This window comes from Podarcis filfolensis, assembly GCF_964270895.1.
Source record: "Podarcis filfolensis genome assembly, chromosome: 5".
Classification (NCBI taxonomy): Eukaryota; Metazoa; Chordata; class Lepidosauria; order Squamata; family Lacertidae; genus Podarcis; species Podarcis filfolensis.
The window spans coordinates 56650966-56678139 of NC_139608.1; the positions used below are offsets into that span (position 1 = coordinate 56650966).

At 40.9% G+C, this 27174-nt stretch overlaps 2 protein-coding genes across 7 annotated transcripts in view; one reads left to right on the forward strand and one right to left on the reverse strand.

The window, feature by feature from the left end:
• The window catches only part of INSYN2A (inhibitory synaptic factor 2A), a 58420-nt gene extending 43050 nt beyond the window's left edge, over window positions 1-15370 (reverse strand). Inside the window, exons 1-2 of one of the 3 annotated variants that reach the window (XM_083616985.1) lie at window positions 14623-15370; window positions 14111-14228 (exon numbers count right to left, since the gene is read on the reverse strand). The gene's annotated coding sequence lies outside the window, so the exon portion shown is untranslated. Of the gene's footprint in view, window positions 1-14110 lie in introns of all 3 variants that reach the window. The other 2 variants (XM_083616984.1, XM_083616986.1) reach the window with 2 other exon arrangements.
• DOCK1 (dedicator of cytokinesis 1) overlaps window positions 1-27174 on the forward strand; it is a 347244-nt gene that overhangs the window by 160079 nt on the left and 159991 nt on the right. The gene's annotated exons all lie outside the window — the stretch shown is intronic.

The window sequence follows — 27174 nt, forward strand, 5'->3', positions numbered from 1 at the left end:
AAGCTTAATTTGTTGTACTACAATCCACCTATGGCAAAATCCACTACTTTACAGAGGAGCAGCACTGACCCCATCCCTTCAAGAGAGCAAAGGTGGCACTATTATTGTGTTGTGCCTTCTGACAATGCAATATTTGTGTCTATTCAATGAAATTCTTCCTTGAATGTCTGAACTTTAATAAAAAATGCATTTATAAAAAACCATTTTTTTAAAAAAAAAGTATGTACAATACAATCTGATTATTGCAGCCACATGCAAACTATTAAATGGGCCCTGTGCATTTTGTTGTTGTTGGAACAAACCTAAGATGGCAGCTGTGTCACCTTTAGCAGTTATACCCAAGGTCTGTTGAATATGAAGTGAAACAGCATATGAATTAGCCCAATGTAAAAAAAGCAGTATGAAACATAATATGTTGCCATTAGAATTGCAACTGGTATTTTAAAAAATGAATGTGATCTCCTTGCTCATTTGCAAGATAAAACTGCTCATCGTCGCTTTGAATGACATTTGCAGACATCTCATATTTATTTGCAATTTATAATGTGCAGTTCATAAACTGGCAAGTTTTTTTTAGAAACTAATTTTTAAGACATTAGTAGGCAAACTATATAAATACCTAGAAATAGAAAACATCCCACCAAACATAAATCATTTTCAGACATAAAACATACTATTGATTAACTTGTGTCTCATTTTTATTAGAAACTATATTTAACCTTATGCTTGAATTAGCAGGTTATAATCAACAAGTGCAGTAGAGCTGCGAGAATTTTTTTGCTCAGTTTCTTATTCAAAGAAAATGACAGACAACCCCACTGAAAGACTGATAGACTTTCAAGTGGAATCTGACGTGTAACAGCTGGCTTACTCAGAAGAACAGATTTACTTGCTTATGTTTCACATGCAATTCAAGGTGCTTAATAAAACTGGCTTGGTTTCGCATAGTTATCCTACTGACTCTTCCACTCAACCAAACTGTATGGCTGTTCCATACAACATAGAAAATAACAGGCGGTGTGTTTTGAGCTGAATCTGGGAAGAAGAGCCAAATCTCAAGGAAGTTGAACCTACGGCCTGAAGTGCAAACAGACAGGTGGCATCTACTGACCAGGCAACTTTGAAAGACCCAGACTCTTAGTATTTATAGCTTACTAACTCAAAGGCTTCACACTGCCTGTCAATCACAGGGGCAATTGTCACTGAGACAACATCATAGCTCCAAATAGCATTTGATAAGTAGTTACATGTCCGTCACCTTATGTGCTGAAATAAGACAGAAAGCTCACTTGGCTAGGTCTAAGCTTTGGGCCATAAGGTCACCAGTTCTAGCCTTGAAGTCTGACACTTCACAACGCCACTTTTTTGTCATAAGAATTGTTTGATGATCTCTGCATGCCCATTAGGCTTTGGACCTTAGTAGGCCATGTTCTTCATGTAGAGGGGGCCTTTGAAACTTTGAAGAGCTTCAAAAGCATATTGGAAAGCAGTTTGGAATAGGGCTCTAGGTTAAAAGAAGAAGGCATATGGAATCAAAAGTCTTGCTTTTGGGCATTCTTAAAGGTGGTTTTTTCACCCCCTGGACTTTGGTCACACTTTCTCATCTAAAATGTGATCGCTTTTCATTAGAGCAGGGCTGGCCAGATGGTAGATTGGGATATACTGGCACATTTACAGTACATCAGTAAGGTTTTTTGATTCCCAATTGTTTGATGAAAGGCACAGCAAAACTTGTTTGATCTTTGGGCAAACTGTGCATCCCTGACCGTCTGTTTCCTTATCTATAGTGACTTTATACTTACGAGTCATGACACATCAATGCTCTTCCTTTTAGCTGCTAATTACGAAAATATAGTCATTGTCCTATAGTCTTCATGTTCCCACTCTCGTGAAATGTATTAACTGTTTACTTTGGACTGTTTACTTTGTGTGGTTCTGCTGACCAGTTTTAAGTTTTTGTGAAGGGAGTCTTGACCTATAGTAATAACACAGATGTAGATTTGTATATGTATTTGCAGGTTATCTCAGTGTATGACTATAGTGTAGTAGGGAATTGCCCCAGACCCTTTGAACTGCAATTTCACATCTGTTTCCATTCATTGTATGGCACCTGACTCTGGTAGATGGACATCATGGTTCTAATAACAAATAAACAGATCCTTTAAGCCTGCCCATTTTACATTAGAGAACAAGCTTTCCCTAACGATCATAATTGTATTGCAAACCATTACCTGTGTTTGTGCTGTTTCATGCAGAATTACCACTTGGTCCCACTGAGCCAATTCCTGTCTCCCTTCAGACAGAAGTGGCTTACTGAGTGGGTTGTAGCCATGACCATAGCTTCCTGGCAGGTGGGTTGCTTACTGGGAGGGAGAGGGGCATAGAGGTCGATGCACTGCAAACACACTGGCAGGAGTGCCAGATTGGTTCTACTGGTGTGTTTTCATTTTGCTGATCTCCCTGCCACTTTGCCTGCTCTCTCTTGTTAAGTAACAGCATCTCACCTGCCAGGAAGCTGGTGTAAGGTGACTTGCTTCTGCACTCAGCTACCTCCCCTCCAAAACTCCCAGCAACAACAAACCACCCACTTTTTGCAATACTGAGCAGACTATCCAAAAAACAATGGATGTTAAATAGAAAAGGGAGGGGGATTAAATATGAGTTTGAGTTCCACTACTGTTCTCCAAGTCTTCTACTGGAGAGTATAATACATTACGACTTTATTTTGCGAAGCCTCTTTTTTAAAAAAAAAGTGTTTATGAAAGTATGATTTAGAAGTAAATAATAACAGCAGGAAGAGAAATTCAGACTGTGAAACCGTGTTCTCAAATTAAATTTGAAGCAACGAGGACAACCGATAGCAAGACAAAGCTGCAGGAAATTTGGCCATGAACTGAAAGAGTAAAAGGATATCTCCGGACTGGAGATATGTATGGAACAATAAAGAGGAGTTAATGATGAGCTAACCATCTTTCATACTGTTTTATTCAAGTATTGGTATAATGTCATATCCAGCAGCAGGAGGGTTATCTCTGCTAATCACACATTTCACTGACATAGGGGGCTTTCTGACAAGTGGATTTAGAAAGATCATTCACATCAGAACAATCCTGCACACCCTGTTGTGCGCATTTGCCTCTTGTTCATAAAATGAGATATATTTTAATGGATCAAGAAGCAGCCCAGAGTCTTTACCAATGTTGGGTGTTTTTTTTTTTTTTTAAATGTCATGACTAGCTGAATTCATGCTCAGTTTACCTTTTTTATATTTATCACAGGCCATTTAGCCTCTACACTTTAAGTTGAATAAGGTATCAAACATCATGTTTCCTCCCCCCCCCCCCCGTTAAATTCTACCTCAATCCAATTAAACTCCAGCCATGGCCAGACTTGCACCTTATTCCACCATATCCACTACCCCCAGTTGAATGCCTCCAAAGAGGAAAGCTACTCTCCATATTTTTCAACCTTGCTCTGTCTCCATGGAAACCAGAAGGCCAGACATTATACATAGAATATTACTTTTGCCCTTTGTTAGGGATTCAAATAGCCTGTAACTACATCTTCAGGAGATGAGCAGCATCACGCTGAGAGGGAAAGCAGGTGTTGTTTGAGAGATACTTTGGACAGTCTGTGAATTCTTTTTTTATGAATTAATAAAACAGTTTTTCAAAGCGTGGGCTTGAACAGCATTCATAAAAAATTATGATGGTCCATGAAAAAGACCTTGATGAGAGAGCACTCCCACATAACCCTCCCCAACACTATCTGATGAGAATGTATGGTGGAGGATGAAAGCAAAACAAGTGCTTGAAATTCTGAAGTTCCCTATGGCTACTCAGCACAGTAAAGCATACATTATACTTTTAATGGCTAAGTAGACTGACTAAATAGAGGGACATGGGTGGCGCTGTGGTCTACACCACTGAGCCTCTTGGGTTTGACGATCGGAAGGTTGGCGGTTCGAATCCCCATGGCGGGGTGAGCTCCCGTTGCTCGGTCCCAGCTCCTGCCAACCTAGCAGTTCGAAAGCACCCCAAAAAGTACAAGTAGATAAATAGGTACAGCTCCAGTGGGAAGGTAAATGGCGTTTCCGTGCACTGCTCTGGTTTCGGTGTTCCATTGCACCAGAAGCGGCTTAGTCATGCTGGCCACATGACCCGGAAGCTGTATGCCGGCTCCCTCGGCCAATAAAATGAGATGAGCGCTGCAACCCCAGAGTCGTCTACGACTGGACTTAACTGTGGCAAACTTTGGCAAACGATACCATAATGTTGTACAGCACAGATCTGGCCATTTAAATCAAGTTGGGTGTCATTTGGAACAACTAGTTTTGGTTACCGTGAAGTTAAATAATGTTAAATGTGTGTCTGGTTTGATGGGAGCCTTTTACAAGTGTTACTAAAATGTAAAGGCAGTATATAGCAGGATAGACTTGTCTGAATTGTCAAGCAGTTTATAACTTGGATCAAGCTATTTTGGACACAGCTTTATGTAAATAATATTGACAGAGTGGAATGGCTTGAGAACCATACTGCACACATGCTGAGTAAAATACTATTGGCATTTAAGCCCCTGTTCTTTAGACATCTGGGCCATTTCAAGTATTTTTATTTATTTATTTCATAAAATTTATATACTGCTTGATTGTTGTTGTTTTAAAAAAGAACCCTCAAAGCAGTTTACAAAAAACAATACTTTAAAACATACAAAAGTTAAATTACTAAAACGTATTGAAATTCACATCAGCATTTTTAGCAGGTGTCAAAAAGAAAACAGTGAAGGCACCAGTATTTTGAGTTTCTCATAAGTCTACCAGCCCATATTGTTTTTTCAACCTTTGAACTAGTGTGAAATTATTTAAATGGGTTATCCTTGACATTATGTTAAATGAGATAGATGGTATTCATAAATCATTACATCACTGAAAAGAATTTGTTTGTAACCTTTAGAATTTTGTCCAAAGCAGATACTTGAAACTACTTCCATATTATGTTTCAAATAGGTTTTCCTTTCATATCTATTGAACCAGGTGCCAGATGCAGGAACTTTACATAAAATGCCAAGTTTTGTCCTGCTACATGTTTCTGCTGTGGGCACATTGATAGAGGCTTGATTTTCTTTATAGAAAAATAGGGAATTCTATGCTAAGTTTTCAGTACAGGCATTTTACATAGTTGAGATGAACATTGTTTTGATTGTCCTAAATATTTAACATCATAATTGTAATCTCATGCCCATTCTGTGTACTCAGCTGTCACAGAAATTAATACTTTCCTCGTTTTAAAAGAGTTAGACTGCAATCATATGAATATATATCTGAGTAGAAGTCCCATTGGACACAGTGGGGTTTGTATATTGAGAAAATATGCAGAGGAAATCTGACTGTTAGTAGCATAATCATTTGTCATCTTGGGTTAATAGAAATGCTTTATTTTTAAAATTCTGAATCACAAAAAGCATACATAGATGTGACACTGATATCTTTGGACTTTTAATTATGTTTTAAATAAGAATGCTGGGGAAAGCTGCTCTTTCTTTGGTAGGTACTTGAAATAATTTATAGCGCATTGTCTGCTCATTTGAGTGTCCTTTAGGCATCCTCCTAGCTGTATGGGAAACTCCTATCTGTGGAAATGACATTTAAATGACCATGCCTCACACCCCAATCCTATGAATCTTCCCCATGTACTCTGCATCCTCCCTACTGCAGCAGTGCAGATTCCATGGAAATAGCCTACAAAATTGTGTGCAGCCCATGTGTTTGTGGTCATTTAAATGTCCTCTGTGCCTCACAGGAGCAGCTTATGGATAAATGGCTTTCAGGCACCTGTAAGGAAGTTTAATGGGTACAGCAATATATGGATTCTCTAACATCTGTTATCGGTCCATATGCTAATTACGTCTTAAGAGGAGTTGCTGGATAATAGAGGTTGTAGTGGTTCTTTTCTTCCTGTTTGATCTTTTCTAATCTTTTGCTCGTTGCAAGTGGCACTCACACATCAGTGAGTATTCAAATATATGATTCCAAAATAGTAGGTGTATTATTTTCAAGGTGTCCCAAAATCTCTAGTTAGCAATTTGACTGCGGAGTGTAAAATAAGGTCTCTATAATTAAACCCAGCAGCATTTTCAAATTCAAATAAACAGAGCGAAACTGTAGGTTTCTAGCCCTCAGGAGTCACAGAAATATGGGGCAGGGTGGGGGGTGGGAGAGAGTTAGAAAACCCAAAAGGTCTGAAAGGATTTACAGAGGTCAGGATGTGAAATTGCTCCTAACACCACTATTCTATTATTTATCACATTTGTATCCTGCCCTTTCTCCAAGGAGCTCATGGTAGCTTACATGGGATTCCTATTTAATCACAACATTGCGAGGGAGGTATATACTAAGAGGTAGGAACTGGCTGAGCTGGGATTTGATCCTAAGTCTCCTTAATCTAGACTCAACACTCTAGCCAATACACTACTGTTTCTTCCTCCTGGCCATTTTCTGATCCTCTGGCTATTCCAGAGCTTTCGCCTTCACACCTTACTTGTGTGATTTCGAAAGTCACCTGGCCAGCTACTACAGAAAACAGAGCACTGGGCTAGAAGGAACTTTTAGGTTGATTCAGTTGGGCAAACATTAATATTATGTTTTCTCAGTCTCACAATTCCAGTGATTAGTTTTGGAGAGTTGTTTTGCAAATTCAAGCATCTGAGACAAATTCTACACATCCAAGATGAAGCATCATGGGACCTGCTGCAAATCTCATGGCCTGAAGGGCTATGGCAGCTTACAAAAACACACACAATACCTAAGAAATTAAAGTCAGCTAGATAAAAAAATATTAAAAGTCATTTCCTGTTAATAGTTTAACCTTGGACATCAAAACATAGGTCCGGTTTTCACAACCCTGTAAACCAAACTGTGACTTACTAGGATAGCATAAATGTTTGGGCTCCTGGAGAGAAGCTTGCAGCTGCTTTGCTTCTCCTTGGTCCCAGGGCTTGTGGTTAGTGAGGAGAGAGCCTAACAACAAACCCAGTTTTGGGTGACAGGCTTAGCTTAGCACATGTGTAAAGGAAGACAAGGGAGGAGTAAAGAAGCTGTGAGCTCTTGCCCAGGAGCTCACATGTTCCTGTAGTCCCAGAAAGCAATAGTTTGGCTTAGTATGTCATGAAAACCAGGCCAGACTAGGGAGCTCCTATAGGGCTTCCAGGAGTCCCTGTTATGGCAGGTTTCTGGCTAACAGGTAGACACCTGCTTTACAAACTTTAGGATGTTGTTGAAATAATCAAGAGGGCTTTCTTAACAAACCTGTGATGCTTAAAATCATCTATAATCAGGCGTCAAGGGGTTATTGTTTTAATACTTCTATAGGGTCAAAGAGGACAACAGATACTATTGTGAACTACTAGTGTAATTTCTAATGAGGCTACTGCAGTAAAGTGTTGTTGTTTTTCAAGAGGGAAGCACCAGTTCAGCTACTTGCCAAGTTCTCAAGGGACCCTAGGTATGCCTCTGGTCCTGGTTCTGGTCAGAGCCTGGATAGATGACCTTCTGCCTGCAAGTCTGGAACTTATTCCTGAGTCCAAAAAAGTAGCAAAAGGCTAGATCCTTTTCATCTTGCTGTGATAGGAAGAGACAGCTTTAAACATTAACATGTCAGGGAAGATTAAAACCCCTGGAATGTTGGAGCTATTTTTACACGACAGTACAAAACGTGTGATATCCCATACCCATATCTGGTGAACAGCAGAAATAATGGTTTCTAAAATACTTTTCATATGCTCTTATAAAACAAATCTCTTAGTCAGATTTTCCTCCAGTTTTGCCCTCTCCATATCCTGTTTTCCCTAATACTTAATAAACACTTGCTTAATTTCTTAACTATATTTTCATTGCCCTTTCCCATGTAACCAGTTTTCCCTCATACTTATTAAGCTATGTTTACATTGCGGGTTTTGTGTGTTTGTGTGTTTTGCAAAAGAACACATCTTCATTAAACTAATAAAAGTACAAAGAAAAGCAACCAAAGATTAATAGAGCAATCCAGATTTATAGCCTGGAAATGCTGGCTGGACTTTTGATGGAGTGCATATGTCCTTTTGCCAAGTCCTGCCCAGCTCGGGTAGCCTCTGCTGACAGAGCAGCTCTATCATCGGTGGGGAAGTCCTGCCTGTGAGATGCCCCCCATACACCCACTGAAAGATTGGTATATTAACCAGCAGAAACCCCAAAGCTGGGCATGTTGGGGGTGGGTGTAGGTGGAAAAGGATCACGGCTACTCGATCTTACACTGAGCCTACTGTCATCATGTGACTGCAGCTGGCCTGATCAGGGCTTTTATGCTGTGCCAGTTTGAGAGCTGGTGCAGTGAAAGGCTATTTATCCTTTTGCCACCTTCCACTCGGACTGGTGCAAGCAGCAGGGCTGTGGATGTAATGCAGGCTGTGCCATTCCCTTAACCCTCTGCTGCCACCCGGGAGTTAGGACTGCATCCTTAATAATATGTTCCTTCACAGTTTAAGAAAAGTGTAAGAAGAGAAATCAAAGACTTTCAATGGGGTTAAATTTACAAAACAATACTGTAATTTCAACTAATAAAGCAAAATGATCAAATGAGTCGGTGAGATGCAAGGTAAAGAGGCTCCTGGTTTTATTTAATACTTTCTCTTCTTCATCTCTTCCTTGGATTGCAAACGTCAAATATGGCCCAGTCTCTTTCATAGTTGTGTAGTATTCACACACAAACATGCACATGCGCAGCACACACACTGTAGATTCATTTTGTCAATTACTTAGTAAGGATGCAGATATTAAAAGGAAATAAAACATGCTAGGGCTTGTGAAATGCTAAACTATGCAATAATTTGGAGGGAAATTCAAACATTCATTTATCTTGGGAATAGCTTTCATTCCTTTGGGTTGCTTTAACAGCAGCTGCTTTTTCTACTTGGAGGTGTGCAGTCTAAAAGGTTGGTTAGAGAGATCTGATTGGCTCTACCTCCTGTATGAGTCTACAATTGTCATTGGAATAATTTTGTCCTGGGAATGTATGTCATACCATTAGTCAACAGTTTAGTTATAAGTGAATTATATTGCAGTGTATTTGGGCTTTAAATCACTCGTAGGTGGCTCATGAATGATGATATCTACAAGCATTAAACATGTTGTGTTCACACTGACAGCATCTTGACATAAATCTCTTTGCAAGTTGGCGATGTAGTCTCATGTGGTGGACTTTACCAGCTGCACTGATGTGAGTGGGCTGACCAGTAAAAGAAATGGCGGGGAAGGTAAAGGGGCTTTGATATCTAAAACCCAGTGAGGATATTATGCAAAAAAGTATGCACACAAAATAGACCTTCCTGTGAAATTTTTGCCGATTAGCTTTGTGCTACATGCATTCAGTTGTTATTCTTACTCTTTCTGAAAGTGATAAATGGTGCAGTAAATAGGTTTCGCAGTGCCACAGAAGAACATCTGATCATGTTCTGTATAATTAATAATGAATCTTAGGGCTTCAAAATATGTAAATGTGAATACCAGACTAGTTGTACAACCTTGCATGTTGTCATGTAACACTGTGTCTTATTTGCAGCTCCATGTCACTTCTCCAGTTTGGTGGGGGGAAGGCCTACATGGTGATAATACTGCACCAAAGTCCTTAAAATCCTTACTTTTGGAGAGCTTAAGTGAGCATTTGTTCTGGCTGGTCCACATCAAGGGTTACAGATGAGGGCCAGAATCCTAGGGCCAAATGCTTCCAAGCTAAATTCCTACTTGGAATTTATGTTATTTTCAGCAGCTTTCCTCACCCCTAGTCTCAAAAGCAACTTGCCATGTAGTATGAGAGGCAGATATTTCAGAAACACAAGTCCAAGGTCCCATAAAGCATGTGGAATTAGTTGTTTGAATATAGATTTGTTAGTCCTCTGCCTATTCTTAATACATAGAATGGGATTTCTGCATTAATTTATTATGTGATGATGCAGAGCATTATCTGTGATATAAGCAAATTCTGTCTGATCGACTTTAAGAAACAATTGATGTTAACTAGCCCTTTTTTGAATTAAAAGATGATTAGAACTGTTCTGTGATAATTGGAAGAGGGTTTTTGGTTTTTTTACATACAATGTTTGTTGAATTTTTATTTCCAGGCAACAAGATAATATTGTCTGTGTGCATGTTTGCATGGTAGGGTCATAGAGTTACTCCATAGCCTGAATGGCAATGGTGGATAGGGGAGAAGGGCAGAAGAAATAATATTATTTCCCTTTTTGGACCAAGTTGGTTAGAGCATGGTGCTGATAATGCCACGGTTGCAGGTACGATTCCCATATGGGACAGCTGCATATTCCTGCATTGCAGGGGGTTGGACTAGATGATCCTCAGGGTCCCTTCCAACTCTACAGTTCTGCGAAATACTACTATTATTGTACAGCCAGTTCACTCCACTGCTAAGCTCTTACGCCCCAGATTCAAATAGTAATGTGACTGATGAGAAGACTGCAACTGGATTTGAGTCACGGCATTACTGCACATTACAGGCAGAGCAGCACTCAAAGGATGATGTAGGAAAAGGGCTTTATACCATGCAGAACATCTTTCAGGTATTTGGTGCAGGAGTGCATTCAGAGTGTCTGCCAAACAGATTGTCCCTCCAACCTGGTGGACAGTCTTCGATACCGCAGTCTGGCTCCTTTTGGAAGAAGCTGGTGAATGTTTGAAAAATATGTGCATGAAAACAATGGGGCAATGTGAAAATCATTGATAACGTTCAGAACAAGAAGCGATGGACACATATGGCAGGCCTCTTCAGTTGTTCATAAAGTATGCTATGGAGATGTGCAAGGGGAGAAGGAGATTTATTCACCCCCTTCCCTCACTTTTTTTCCGGATTCTAAAATGCACAGGGAGTCTCCACAAGTGTTAGAGACTTCCCCTTCAGAAGGTCATCCTATAACTCATGAGAGCTAGTGACCATAACAAGGGGTGGAGCTTTTGTTTCCACCCCTGCAGCCCCCATTTTCAAGTAATACACACTACTTCTGAGTCTGAGAAATAAAACTATTGTTCTCAACAACATATTATTTACTGGGAAATATTTATATACAGAGAGGACAGGGAACATATGACCTTCCAGATGTTGTTGGACTCCTACTCCCATCACCCTTGGCCAGCCTGGCCCAACATTCAGGGATGATGGGAGTCTACAGTTACTATTTATTGCCCCTGCCGTGCATGATGTTGAAAATCTAATCGCATTATAAAACTGTAAAGAGCATTTTTCTGTAAGAAAGATTGAGTTTCTTCTGCCTGTGCAAGACAACACTGAGGCCTACATCTAAGGCAACATAAAACCTTCATTTAGTTTGCTTCCATGTTGATGGTCTGCTTTCAGGTCTTCCTGCCACCAACCCCAAACTGCCAAATACCAATGAATATTTATTTTTATTTCAATAATTGTATACCGCTTAATCACAGTCATCTCTAAGTGGTTTACAGGACAGTTAATACACCTAGTAATGACTTAAACCTATAATAAAATCAGAATATACTGCTGAGTGCATTTGTAATTGTTGTTTTAATAAATGAATGAATATTTATGAAGAATTTAAAATTGTAATTTTATGTGTTGTGTGAGGAATATTTCACGTTCAAGTACATTTGGGGTTAATAAGACTGCATGGCATGCATTTCTGCCTTTTGCTCTCTCAGCTTGCTAATTTATATCTTCAGTGCTAAGCACCCATCACTGCTTTGTTGCTCTTGTGCTCTACTTGCTTGTTGTTTGCACCCTTTTATCATTGGCTGAATTCAGTTTAGTTTTTCCCCTGATTTCTAGTTTGGATGTCAGTCCTGCAAGAGTGGTTGCTTGTTTGCTTAATGAACAAGCCTGTGCACTGAATGGCAAATAGTTTAACCCCCCCATCAGTAACAAATGGATTCTTTATTGATTATTTCTATTGTTTAAACGGCTATACTTCTGCATATTTATAATTAAGTTGTACTAATTTATTGAAAGGAGCAAGTGCCCATTTTGTTCTTACATGTTTTTTTTAATGAAGGGATAACTTCACAGCATTTTGATTAAGGTTCCATTGATACCCATTCCACTATAAAAAACTTATTTATAACACAAGTTCATGTGTTAAGTCAACACCACAGCATGCTGATTTTTTAAAAAGCTATGCACAGAGTGTAACAGCAATTCTCCCAATATACATAAACAACCTACCAGATGTACTTATGTCATCTGTTTGGACAACAGACCATTACTCTCATCACGTATTATAGCTTTGAATTTATTTCTGCTTATACGCAGGAGTATAAAATAAATGCTAAAATGAAGTATATCTTGATTTCAAGCATTACTTTCCCATTTATGTTCTTTCTAATAGCAAAGTGCATAAACATTAACATAGACATGATTTTCCTTTGATTTCATGCTTCGAATTTTTGCTGAAACGTTTTGTGGATCGGGGTGATTAAAATGCATTGCAATGGTCACATCTGACGATTTCTAGCCAGTAGTTTTTCATCCAGCATCTTGGTGTTAACCTTGATGTGCACAGAATCAGAGAAGCAGAATATAAATATGAAAGGCATCCCCATAGAGGGGAACAGAAACTTAAGAAATGAATCACATATGTGCACTGATGCTTTCTGTGTCAGTTTGCTTTACACTATAGCAACATACTGGTGGCGGGAGTGGGATGCGATTTCTGGAACTAGGGTAGGAAAGGAGAATGGATCTGTCCAAACTTTCTAGTTCCGAAGGAGTTAAACGCTCCCTCACTATGTGCCTGTGTAGGATTTAAGCTGTTTAGACAGACAAGGTCGAATTTAAACCGCTTCACTGCCTAGCCTAGCTTTGTAGTACAGAGGGCGAAGAGGGAGAGTTGCTGCTCCTTTGGGACAGACCCCATCACACACACACACACCAGTCTGCTCCAGGGCTTTCCAGATTGTAAAGAATGGTCGGAGAGGCTTATCTTTCAACCCTCCAGCAACACTCCCCCATCGCCAACCGCCCCCCCCCCCCCGGCTTGCTAGCTGCAATCTATGTTGCCCCCCGATTGCCGGAGCTCGCTCTAGCGTTTTATGAAGTGGAGAGAGACGGAGGTCACAGGAGAGGATTTTTATTTCGAGTGCTAAAGACGCAAGGCGGACCCCGCTCCCCCCCGCCAGCATGAGGCTGCAGGACGCAAGGTCCCGCCGCGATATGGCCCCGGTGACTTTGGAGCCGGAGGCGCGCTATTGCCCTTTTCGTCTTGCTCGCCTGGTGCAGGTGGACGGGACTCCCCATTTGAACGTGTCGGAAGTGGGGAAAGGGCAGCGTCAAACCAGAATCCGATGTTTTAGGAGCAAGCAAACACGCTTGCACCCCTTGAACGTCTGATTAAGGATTTTTTTTGGGGGGGGAGGCTAGCTGTGACTAATCTACTGCACCGCAAGTTACCGATGAGGAGGAGATCTGCTCGTAGTGTTCTCCATTATCATGCAGATCAGTGGTAAAATCTAATTAGTCCCTTCGCTGGGGAAAAGAATGGCTGGGTAGCTGGTGGTTTGGGGCTAGAGTATTGAGAGACAACAGCCCGGAGGAGTTCGCGGATAGTCCCCCCCCCCCTTAAACAGCAACACCGTCACCTGAGCACTTCAGCAGTTTGTATGATGTGAACTGAGAACGACCCGGCCAAGGTTTATGGCATTTTTCTAGAACGCTCAAATTCTAGGACATGTGAAGTGGTATTCTCCCAGCTCGCTCCCCCCCCCCCCCCGCTTCTGCCGTGAAACTTATAAGATGCAATCGCGTTACCAGGCAGCCGCGTACTACTATTGCATAACACGACTCGCCCCCCCTCACTCCCCCCCCCTTTATAACAAAATTCACGCTTCGCATATTTGCTCACACTTCTGCTTGTGAAGTTTTAATTAGGCAGCCATGGTAACTCACTCTTTGCAATGAAGCCTCGTTCCGGGGAGATGTCGAAGCTCCGGAGCACTCTGATCCCTCTGGAATCTTTGAGCAGCTTTTTGGGGTTTGGGGGTTATTTTTTAGGGGGGGGCGAGTAGTGTCCGCACAGAATCTGGTCTGATTCTCCGTGCGATGCTTACCTTTTCCTACGCTTCCTTACAAATAAGTAAAGGTCTGTGCAGTTCCTTTGCGATGATGCATCTCTCCCGGCTCACTTCTGCAAGCTTGCAGAGCAACGATCCACTCTTGTAAGAGCATCTGCTGCAAGATAACACCAATGGGATTTTTCTTTTCTTTTTTTTTAATGAAGAAGAAGAAGAAGAAGAAGGGGGGTGGAATTGCTTCCCGGAGACTTGGTCACCGCTGCCAGCCAACCGGCAGCACAGCCGCTGCCTCCTCTTCCTCCTCGTTAGATTTCGCAGTGAAACATTAATTCAGCCGTGACTACGTGAAGCAATTGTCAGGGTAGCAGCAGCAGGAGCCACGCAGTCTGGAAAATGTCCTCATTTACTGCAATTCAGTGCCTTCGATGTGATCTCACATACGATAAAAAGGAAGCCGGTGCGGGGGGTGGGGTGGGGGTGGGGGGTGGAGGTTGTTATGGGGAGGAAGGGGGTGGCGGGGATCCTTTCAAGCAGCCCCCGCGTCAAACCTGGCTTCTTGATGTGTTCACTTTGAAGCATTCTCTGTAGTCCTCCCGTCTTGCAGGCAGAGGCTTCGGGCGAGCTCCCTCCGCTCCTACTTTTGGGAATGCACGAGAGAAAGGGGAGCGTGTGCTGTTTTGCTGGCGCTCGGTGCGTGCGCGCGTGTGTGTGTGAGTGTGCGCGCGTGTGTAGCTCGGCGGAGAAGAGACGAGAACTGGCGCTGGCTCTCCGCTAGGGAGAGTTCTCGTGTTCCCTCTGATGCAGGAAGCCGGTGTGACCGGGAACTTGTTGAGTTCAGGATGCAGTTCTTCCAGTGATGGACGGGGAACCAGGGATAGCACAAGGAAGAGGAGGACGGACCTCACATGCTCTTGATCCCTTTGGAAATTGGGGAAGGGAGATGGGATCTTTCCAGAATGGATCTGGATTCCCCTTCCCTTTACAGCGTTGCCCTTTTGTCATTACAATTTAAATGCATTTCCAGACTCAGGACATAGAGTACTGTTTACATTATCTTGAGGCTGAATCGGAAAAGGAATACAGCAGAGTTAGCGGTTTTGATTATAACTTAAGTCTGTGTATGCTGTTTGACTATAAAATGTAAAACACCCCGCAATTAATTTGTTGGGGGTTTTTAATATAATTTTTTTAAATAGAATTTTGCTTCAAAATATTCTGGAACTGGACTTGCCTGGCTGACGTGTTATGACCTAGAAGGGACCTCTGGCAACCCCAGATGCATGTGTTTGGGGTAGAGTAGTTGCTACAGTTTCTCAGTTCTCAAGGATGGGGTTTTTACCTGTTTTGGATGCAACAGAGACATTGAGGTGGGGGAATGTTTCTCCACCAATTATACACATGTAGTGTAAAAAGTAGTCAAGATATGTTTTATTTTTTTAAACAATGAAAAACCTCTAAAGTCAATAAGTTTCAGAATTTAATAAACCACCCCAGGTTTCCATTAATTTTCCAGTAGGACATTGCTGACATGGGCAATAAGAGCTAAAGCAAGCTTTCTTAAGACATATATCTGGCTGAGTTCAATGGGACTTAATAGTCAGTGGGTTTATGACTATACCGCTAATACGACTTATGTATATGCATAGGTTTCAGTGTGGCATTTTGAGTGCATTGGAAAGATCAGTTAAATTTCTGCATAATTCACATTTTCTGGTTAATTGGGGTTTGTGTGTGCATGTATTTTTAAACTATTAAATCATTTTTTTTGTTCTCATTGTTCAGTCTTCTTAAGTGTGTTACTATATTGTAACATTTATAACATGCCTAAAAATTAACAAGTGCACTTATTTTTAAATATAGCACAGTCTCTTCCCACGTTTTCGTACATGGGATTCCCATCAAATTTGCAGATGACACAAAACTGGGAAGGGTAGCTAATGCCACAGAAGACAGAATCAGAATTCAAGATGACCTTAACTTAACAAATTGGAAAACTGCCCCCCCTCCCGGCAATGAATTTCAACAGGGACAAATATAAGGTTTACACTTAGGCAGGAATAACCAGATGCTCAAATATAAGATGGGAGACGCTTGGCTTGCCGGTAGTGCATGCGAAAAGAATTTCAGGTTCAGGTTACAAGAAAGGAGATTCCGACTAAACATCAGGAAGAATTTTCTGATAGTAAGAGCTGTTTGACAGTTGAATGGACTCCTTCTGAAAGTGGTGGACTCTCCTTGAAGGTTCTTCAGCAGAGGTTGGATAGCCATCTGTCATGGATGCTTTCGTTGAGATTCCTGCATTGTAGAGGGTTGGACTAGTCACTAGAATGACCCTCAGGTTCCCTCCCAACGCTACGGTTCTATGGTTCTATAATACAATGCAAAAGAAAAAGGGAAATAGTAGGGAAGAGAAAAGCAAGCACTGGAGCAATTGATAGCGCCAGGTTGGTTTTTCCCCTTGTCATGACCGTCTTCCTGGAAGGCACATGTATAGCCTCCTACTGCCTACGGCCTATGGTGGTAGAGGCCAGCATAGGCCTTTCTTCTGGTCCAGGTAACTTGCAGTTGGAGCAGAGTGTCCTTTCATACAGAGAGGGGGTCAAGCTCCTGTAGTTCATACTCTGGAAGCTGGGTGGGGGTGAATTAGTGGTCTCCTCATATATGATTAAACAGTAGGGTCAGTGGAAGGTGATTATCAGAGCTTGCCTTCAATCATTAGTTGTGGTTTGGATATGTAGATATGTGTTTCATTCCGGACTCTTAAAGATTTAAAGGTAAAGGGACCCCTGACAGTTAAGTCCAGTCGCAAACGACTCTGGGGTTGCGGCGCTCATCTCGCTTTACTGGCCGAGGGAGCCAACGTTTGTCCACAGACAGTTTTTCCAGGTCATGTGGCCAGCATGACTAAGCCGCTTCTGGCGAAACCAGAGCAGTGCATGGAAATGCCATTTACCTTCCCGCTGGAGCGGTACCTATTTATCTACTTGCGCTTTGATGTGCTTTTGAACTGCTAGGTTGGCAGGAGCTGGGACCGAGCAACAGGAGCTCACCCCATTGTGGGGATTCGAACTGCCGACCTTCCGATCAGCAAGCCCAAGAGGCTCAGTGGTTTAGACCACAGCGCCACCCGCGTCCCTTCTTTAAGATTATCCTCAGATAAATATAAATCTGTTTATCTGTTTGCTGTGTAGCTGCATATAATAGTGCCATTACTGTGCTTTTAGCTTTAAGGCAAAGGGAAATCTTTCCCCTTTGCTCTGGTGCCAAGAGCTGTTCAAACTTTGCACTGGAGCAAAAGCTGCCATCAATTCTGCCGTGCAGTGGCAGCCATTAAACAGGTCAGCAGAACAGGGTGGGAGATTTATGGGGTAGATTTAAGGCCTGGTCATCGGATTCACTGCATTGTTTTCCATAGAGAAGCTAGGATTAGCTTTAATGATCTTGACACGACACAGTTCACAGAATAATGCCAGCTCCAGTGCCCAATGCAGCCTCTGGTATAATTGTTCTGGTGATCTCCATAAGATGTCGCTGTGATGTGTTTTAATGTTGGGGCAGAGAGATGGCAGCCAATCATTCTGTTGTATAGTTTCCTACTTGTTAGGTGTCTTCTGCAGACAGGAATGAATTGATCTGAACACTAAACTCGCCAGAGTTAGCAGTATAGGTGTTAAAGCGTAGGAGTGGAGGTAGATTTGCTGCAATGCCAGGGATTGGATGCTCTAGTGACTAGAGTGGGTCCATCGGGTAGCAGCTGCCTTGTCTTGAACATTTATGGCGAACTTTTATTGCATGCCAGAGGATGAAAATGAAGGTCTTATTTGTTTATTTAAACCTGTAGTGGTGTAGAACAGTTAAAACACAAACCAAGAGTACTAAAAGCACAAAAATGCAGCAAAGTATTGCAATATATAAAAAGACATGGTCAGCCTACTGGTCAGGGGAAGCCTGGGGGAGGAATGTTGGGGAGCTTGGGTGAGAGGGGGAAAAAGATGTATAAAGTAGGTAACTGGTGGTGCTTTCCATATGGTAGGGGAAAGAGGTGCCAAGTTGCCCTGAAGATTGAGGAAGCTGCATCATGTGTGTTATGTCACTTGGCATTTCAGGAGGAGCCAGAGGACAGAGCCAAATGCAGTGGCTGGCAGCTCTTCCTCTCTCATGCTCAGCAGCCCTGCATGGCAGGAGGAGGAAGAGCTGGTCACTGAAGCTGTGCTCAACTCCATGCTCAGCATCCTTCACTCCCTGACAGTAGGGAACATTGGGGTCTGCCCCCCATATTGTGGGCCTCCAAAAATGCTTGCCCCCCTGGCATTGGTGCCCCTGTTAGAAGAAATGGCATTCCAACGAATAGGGCGATAGCAGAAAATGCATGTTTCTGAGTCACCACCAGCCAGTGGTTTTCCACTGCAACTCTGAGCACACGAGGAGTTGGTTATCTGTTGTCACAATCCACAGGCAAGATAAGAACAGGGAGGCTGCTGCATCTACAGGACAACACCTAGTTTATCATGCGTCTTGAGCCGCATGATCATTTAAGAGTTATCCTGTGGATGTAGAATGACCCTCCTTTCAAATGATGGTCATTGTTGATGATAGTTTCTTATCATCATTCCAAGGTTTAATATCACAGTTATCTTACTGTGCAGTTTCCACAGCATCTCAGTAATGCTGGTCACTGTCTCCAGTTTTCTTGTCTATTAAGGCAGCTTTGATAGGCTGTATATTTCTCCAGTGACACCCCTCCCCAAAGAAATGTCTTTAGGTTGGGTTTCATATAAATGTCTCAGACCTAGGTAGTCACTATGCCTTCTTGGGTTCACTGGCAGGGATAACTAACTTCTGATTATAAGGCCAAGTCAACCCTTCTTCTTCATTATTTGATGTATAAAGACTTATAAATGAATCCCACTGCAGATTTTTTCATCTTCGATGTCCTTTCTCAAATTGTTATGAAGATGCCCAACTCTTGGATTTGACAGGTCAAAAGAAGAGATGCAGCATTATGACCGAATCATAACACAGAAGCATAGTATATTTTTCCCCTGACAGCAAGAACAGAAGAATCTAGCTCTTTACACATTGATGCTGCAAAGGGTACAGACAGTATCTCCTGGTTTGCACATCATAGTAAGCCAAACTGTGGCTTAACGGGACTGTGTGAATAGACAGGTTGTAGCTATTTTGCTCCTCCCTGGGCTTTTTTACTCCCATGCTACAATGAGCCAAGCTTTCCAAACTCAGGCTTGTGGCTTGAGAAAAAGCCTTAGTGACTATGCAGCTCCTCTCATAGTTTGGCTTATCACAACATGCATACCAGGCCAATATCTAGCAGTGTCTAGCAAAAAGAGCATTAGTAAATATTTAACACCACTTGCTAGTTCCGAATGGAGGAAACATTTTTCTTCCAATTTCCAAATCTATGAACGATGTCAAATGTGAAACAAAATGGATCACCCTAGTGATTTCTTTAGAAATCGCACCAGTCCATTCAATTCCCAGTTTGAGAGTCTTTTCTGTCCTTGCATGAGAGGAAGCAGTCGCCAGCTTGAGGTATCAGCACTGTACATATAGATGTCAAATGTAAATTGTCATGTTTGTATCATTGCTTGTGATTGAAATTCCTATTTAATCTTCTAGATAATTTAAATTAACCAGCTACCAAAATCAAATGGTGCCAGTATCTTTTATATTCATCAAAATGAGTGATATTTAGTGCTGCTGAGTCTTATTTTGAACACCTAATACTTACAGTCTAATACAGTTTGAGCAATTCCGACAGAGTGGGTGTAATTGCAGGCATTACAATATTATCTAGGTTACTCCAGTTGCACTAGGGCCGTTCTGATTTCATGTCAAGAGTCTTGGTTTCTTTAAATTGGAAAGAGAGAGGGTTTTGTTTCAGAGATGAACTGTGTTTGGCTGTTCATTTCTGTAATCATCTGGGACCCGCAACATCATTAGATGTTCTGTTGAAAGCAATTATTTTTATATTGCTGAATTGCTGATGTTAAATAAGCTGCTGGCTTGTTTTCTGCACTACTGTTGTTGCATAGGTTCCGGCTCTAAATTTTCGCAGTCTGCCTAAAGTTGGAATGGAGGATGGCACAGTTGTTACCTTTGACACTTTTTCTGAAAAGCAAAGTTATTACTGTGGTTTGGATTCATCAGCGGTTAATTGTGTTGCTTTCCCTTAACATTCTTGGTGGACTGGTTGGTTAGTTGTCAATTACTTTGTAAAATATGCAGTCAAAATTAAGCTCTTTCACTAATTACCTGATACCGCCAGTCTCTGTGTAGGCAGCACAGCTTGGTGAATCTAATTTAAGGCTCCTGGCACTGTCATTAGGCAGCTATGAGTGATTTCTTTGGTGCAGAGCTGTGGTGTAGTGGTGGTGACTGGACTGTGGATGACATAGCAATATATGATCATGTTGGCCAAAATACTACTAGGTATGATAGAAATTGGCATAAGGAGTAAGGTTCAATGGTGGAAGTTTTGCTGTCCCAGGGCCACACCAGGGTTCACCAGGATTCAATTCATATGATAAGTAAATGAAAGCTGAAAGATCTTCATAACAAACACAGCTCTGTATTGCTTAGTTTAGCAGTAGGCAGAAGGTTGAACTGGATCTAATGGTATATTTCCAGTAGATTGGCAAAGTGTGTGCAACAGTTTGTACCCCTTTATGCTAAACTATTTCATGCAGTTGGGGTACTTTGATATATTGAACATAAAATCTAAATATACTAACACTTCTTTGTTGTTGTTGTTGTTGTTGTTGATATACCACCCTATACCCGGTGGTCTCAGGGCAGTTCACTATAGATTAAATCCTAAAACAGAAATATTTACTTAGGAGCAAATTTACATTGGAATATACTATCAATATTTATTATTTTTGGGTTGTATCCAATGCTTCTGTTCTCCATTCCCCTGCATCTTCAGTACTTTATAATGGGCAGATGGACACTATTTCTATTCAAGTTCAGTTATTTTCATTTTAAATGTCAGATTTCAAACGTGTTAGATCTCAAAACCTACTTTTTCCTATCTAAGGAACGGAGTGTAGCTCTAAAGGTTGAAGGAATACTTGCACAGTACTTTCAACAAATGTGAAATATTTCACAATCCAAATTATTATGCAGCCTGTCTAGTTAGGAAATAAATGAAGATCTAAGAATCTACAATAGCATAATATATAGTACCCTAAATGACTACATTTTGCTCTTTCTTGAGCAACCATTTAGCTTGTCACCATTACGGATGATTTGTAAGTTTTGCAGACCTATTCTCCAGTACAGAATATTTTCGACCATCTGAATAATAAATATTTTTTTTCTCCCTAATTTGCTCTATGAGAACAAACACACAATTATTTTTGTTGAATTATCTTGTGGGAAATTGTGTTAAGATTGCATGGTGTGCTACAGCTGGAGAGCATACATAAAACACATTACAGGAAAGAGCTGTTTAGAAGACTAAGGCTTGTTCTTTGCATGAAGCAGAATTCAGTAGAAATTAGGTGGTGAAATGGACTGTGTCATGTCTGACTGTGTGTGTGGTAGTGGGGGTAACTTTTTAAATTGCGTTCCCATGTTAAAAATAAAAATAAAAATAACTATCCATATATAGTCCTCCAGACGTTGTTGAATGACAGCTTTCATAGCTCCTAACTAGAGGCTGTGCTGGTTAGGGCTGATGAGGGTCAAATGTCAACAACTTCTATATGGCTACAACTTATCCACCTTCTCCTCTATCAGTTCAGGAGTCTACTGCCTCATTTTGCTGCACATGTTTACCAGGCCTAAGATGCTCAGAATGCTGGTGAGTGACTCAGCACAAAACCAGAATCCATTCATGACCATCTGGTTATATCCAGTCACTTTAGGTTTTCCAGAGGTTTATGTCACATAATTTGAATGCTGTAGTGCCCAGGCCATTGTACTCTGCTGCATCTTCCAATACCATAAGGGTGCCATAAAATTACAATTTTATCTTTCAGTATCCATGGTTGTAATAAGGAACACTGGGAGGAAAATGTCACAGTGCCTCAATAGAAGATATTTGTGGCAATTGTTCTAAATTTGTTATATGATGATGATAATATATGCCACATCTTGTCATATTCCATTTCCAATAATATGTGCACAAGTGGTTTGGGGTTTTTTTTAATTACTTCACACACCCACACGGCTAAGGAATTTATTAAGGCTTGATATTCTGCTGTAGAACAGATTCAGTGGCAACAAAACACAAAGAAAAACATACTATTGTTGAGAACAAAAAAAAACCAAACCCCCAAGTAAATGCAAAATCCAAATCATTCCTCATCCTCAATGACCAGCATGGCAGCCTTTAACACTGTGGTGAGACATGATGAGGTAAAAGGAATTTATACCTCTATTAAACTAAGAAAGCATCTGCTTAACAACCATGAGAAATATGGGTGTGCAGATCTTGTAGATGGAAAAGGCCTCTTTTATGTTTGTCCTGTAATGGTGTATTGAAAGATTATAAAGGAGGCCATATTTAAAGATGGTGTAATTAGAGGGGCAACATCCCAGAGGTCAAATTTCCTTCCTTATAGCTTTCCATATGTCAGTATGTATGCGTTAAAGTTTGAAGTGGTTGAGGCGATTGCTATAGGAACTAAAACAATATGGACTTTGCCTGAGGAAGGTTGTTTTGAGATTTGCAGGAGGATAGTTGACTTAATTTTTTCTGCTCCTCGAATCTTTTCCAGATTCATTTATTTTCTGAAGAATGCATGGATGTTGCAAAGGAATTTAGGGGATATATGAGAACTGACTGTCATTTTGTATAGACTGCTGGTCAGGTCTGTTTAGTTGTTGATTGGTGCAAACCAAATTGCCCAAGAATATTCTGAACATATTGCAGTGATAATGACTAAACTGTATTTCAGACACCTTGTCCCCTATTACAAATTAAGCAGTCACAGAGGAAAGACCTGCCCTCCAATCACTGGATAGTGCTTCTCAAACAGAACACACACCAGTGGAGGCTGTTCAGTTGTGAGTTCTCAAGTGATAAAACATTAAATTACACATGTAAATTATAAACATATAAGTTACACATGTACCAAGACTAGATCCAGGTTTATGTGGGTCCAAGCAAGAGACCAGAAGTAGGTCCTTGTTCCACCTCCACTGGACTCTCCATACAAACACAAGATGGCTCTCTCTCAGTGTAAGAGAGGGAAAGACCTTGAACTGAACATAAGGGCAGCCCTGGTATATCAGACCAAAGACCTGTCCAGTTCAGCACCTTGTTTCCCATACTTGTCAGTCAGACATTTAAGGGAAGCACACCAGCACTCTCCTACTCATGTTCCCCAGGAGTATCTGTCATTCCTCCTCTTGCTTCTTCCTAGAGGCTTCTTGCCAGTGGCCATCCTCCTTTATCTCACGGCTAAACCTGCTTTATGCTCTCTAGGCTCCCTTAAAATAAAATTGCTGTGGCTGCCTGCTACTGGACTCTTGGTGCATCTGCTAGCTGAACTGGATTGTATGTGGTGGTGGAGAAACATAAATATCTCACCAGCTTAGTGCTTCCTCTGTGCTGTCCCCGAGCCTAGGATCTGCCATAGGAGATATGTTCAGTTTTGTCAGTGGTGGGCAGCTAAGACATGGACGCAGCAGATGCCCAGACATGTTAATTCCTGATGCCATATTTGTCCATGTTGGTTGTAAGAAATTCATACATATCGTATATGCAACCATTTTACCCCTTTTCCCTTCCTAATGAACCTCTGAAAAGCTGTTCCTGAAGGTTGGATAACCCTCTGGAATAACATGGGAGGCAGCAGGAATGAATAATCTATGGAACTGGGGATCTTCCTTCGCATGAAGCGAAATATTTTACACTAACACAATGGTTATCTTTGGATGTAAGCCAGTCTTCTTTTAGATTAGCTGTTCTTCTCAGCACTCCCCCCTTTTCCTTTGTTCCCAGAGCAAAACCAATAACACTTTTCTAAAACATCATATCCAATTTATTTCATTTTGGTCAAATCAGTTATGTCTGGCGAAGTTTAAATTCAATAACACTGGATTTTGAAACAACTGGTTATTTTCTCCGCAAATATACCTTTTATATTTTCTAGGTGTTGAACTGACCAAAATCTATTATTACTTTTGTATGTTGAGGGACCTATGGCTATAAATCTTCTATCTTTCTTACCCATACTCAGAAAAACATTCATTCTGAGAAGTCTTGATTGCCATAAGTTGTATTTTTCAAGAGAAATGTAATATAGACGTTTAGAATCCAGTGGCTTTTGCATGTGGGTAAATTAACTTTAAAATTCTTCCCTTAAAAAATATTTTTTTTTTTCTTCAAGTGCCATAAAATAAACAACTCAGTATTTTGCTGGTTATCTAAAATAAAGCGTATCAGCTCTCCTTTCAGAACTCCAGTATAGCAAGCCTTCTCTTTATGCCCATGCTTGAATAATGTGGGATGGCTCTACTGACACGCCATGCCACTTATTTTTCATGTTAACAGCAATCTTCCTTTAGAGTCCCCAAATGAACTAATCCTGTTTTTACTGAGAAAAAAGCCAAGATGAAAGTGCTTTTCACTTCCTCCAGACAAATTTACCAGGTGCAAGTGGAAAAGTTTAACAATTTCTGGGTACATTTCAGAAATTGTCGCCATGCAGTCTGTTGAGTTCCCCAACAGTAGATGATACTTCTATTGTTCTCATTGTTTTCAGTGATCAATGCCTGGCCTGCACCTTATTTGCTAATATGGTATTCATGGTGATTTCGTTCTGAGATGAACCCGGAACCTCAAGGTATCTCAGTGGATGAGGCATTTCATATGCACAGCACAGCAGACAAAGCTCCCTTCTTTGATTGTATCTCAACCTCTTGTTTTTTAAGTGCTCAGCTTGCTGCAAGTAAACCGTTTTCTTACATTTAAACCCCCAGAGATATTTCTTAAAACTTTTCATTTCAGCGTTTACAACACTGAGTGCTTTTATTCACAGTTCTGTTTCTCTTGCTAGAACATCTAATTTTCTTTTCGATTTTGGTTATCTTGGTGAAAATGCATCACATTTTTCTTTCCCCTCACTTCTGCAGCAACTTAATATCTATCAAAAGGGTACCTTATTCCCCTCCCTCCCACAGACCACAAATTGTAGAATAAGGACTAATTTCAGTGAACTTTGGGAAGTTACACCAGTATAAGAAGATAAAAAATACTGCTTTTTAGTGAGTTCTCTGGGGTGTATTTGAAAGAGGACTGTCTGACCTATAAATATAAAAATGTCCAAATATAGCTTTGGGTCAATCTTGTAACACCACTGTTGCATGGTAGTTACAGAGGAAAAGTGCCCTTTCCCCTTTAAATCTCTTTTACTGTTTTCTTGAGATTTTGATGAAAAACACAGTAGCAATTTGGACAGGGACCTAAATTATTGTTTTCTGAGATGACAGATTGATGGGCTCACTCACATACGTACAGCTCTCAAAGGGTTCAGAGTAAAGCAAGTAACATGTTTTACCCATACTTCCCTCTTTCCTATATTGCAGCAATATGAGTGGGTGGTGAAGGCTTACTTAGACAAGGGCAGAGCTTTCCAAACTTTTCATGTTGGTGACACACGTTTTAGACATGCATCATTTTGTGACACAGTAATTCAGTTTTACTATCAAAGCGGAGGTTTGACTAACCCTTTTCCAGCCCTGGGAGAAGTGTGGGGATCGTTCATATGACACACCTACACACTGCAGCCGACACGCTAACGTGTTGTAACATACAGTTTGGAAATCTGTAGGGTTATTCAATTTATTCCTAGATGATTCAGGCAAGGAAGCCTTGCCACGGGCTATAGGGTAAAGCAACATTTTAAATTTTATAGCCAAGGAAATTTCTCTCTGAAAAAGAAAATTGTCTTAGTTGTTTAGTGCTAGTCTCCCAAACTCCATAAGGCTCTCTAGTGGACTAGTTGTGGAATACATGTATATTGAATTTCTTTATCCTTTAGTCTTACACCCCACCCTTTTAGAGTACATTTGGCATTTAGAAATGAAAGCATGTAAGTGATTCTCAACCAATGTAAATAGTCTTATCTTATGCCAAGGATCATAAAACAGCTAGAAGTGGATTCCAGAAAAATCCAACCCACAAGGTTGAGTTAATGAGGGAAGGTGTCTAATAGGTGATTCTGGAGGTGAACATAAGTTGAATTTATTTAGTACTGTTTTAAAATATTTTTTCATCTGATATAAGATAGTGCCAAATCAGGCCCTCCCGCTAGGTAGACTGGGGCAACTGCTTCAGGTGACAGATGCTCCTAGGAAGGGTGCACCAGTGAGCCTTTGAAGGGCAGAACTGTATGCAGTGGTACCTCGGGTTACATACACTTCAGGTTACATACACTTCAGGTTACAGACCCTGCTAACCCAAAAATATTACCTCGGGTTAAGAACTTTGCTTCAGGATGAGAGCAGAAATCTATTGATGGAAGAGATTCATAAAGACCAAGCGGGCTTTCTCCTGGGAAGACATTTGTCTGATAATTTGAGGAACATAATTGATATCCTGGAAAAACTAGAAGTGAATATAAACACTAAAGCAGTTCTGATATTTGTGGACGCGGAGAAAGCTTTTGACAATATCTCTTGGAGTTTTATGAAAAAGAACCTACAGGGGATGGGGGTAGGCCAAGGTTTTGAAAATGGTATAGGTGCAATATATTCTGAACAAAAGGCTAAATTAATTGTAAATAATGTGGTGACGGAAGAATTTAAGATAGAAAAAGGGACACGACAGGGGTGCCCAATCTCCCCATTGCTTTTTATATCGGTCCTGGAGGTTCTGCTGAATATGATTAGAAGGGACCGGTTGGTTAAAGGTATACAGGTCGGAGCCAAACAGTACAAATTGAGAGCATTTGCAGATGATTTAGTACTGACGTTACAGGAGCCAGAATCTAGTACTAAAAGTGTTTTAGAACTAATTCAAGAATTTGGTCAAGTGGCAGGATTCAAACTGAACAAGTAAAAAACGAAGGTTTTAGAGAAAAATTTAACACCGATTGAAAGAGAGAGGTTTCAGAATGAGACAGGTC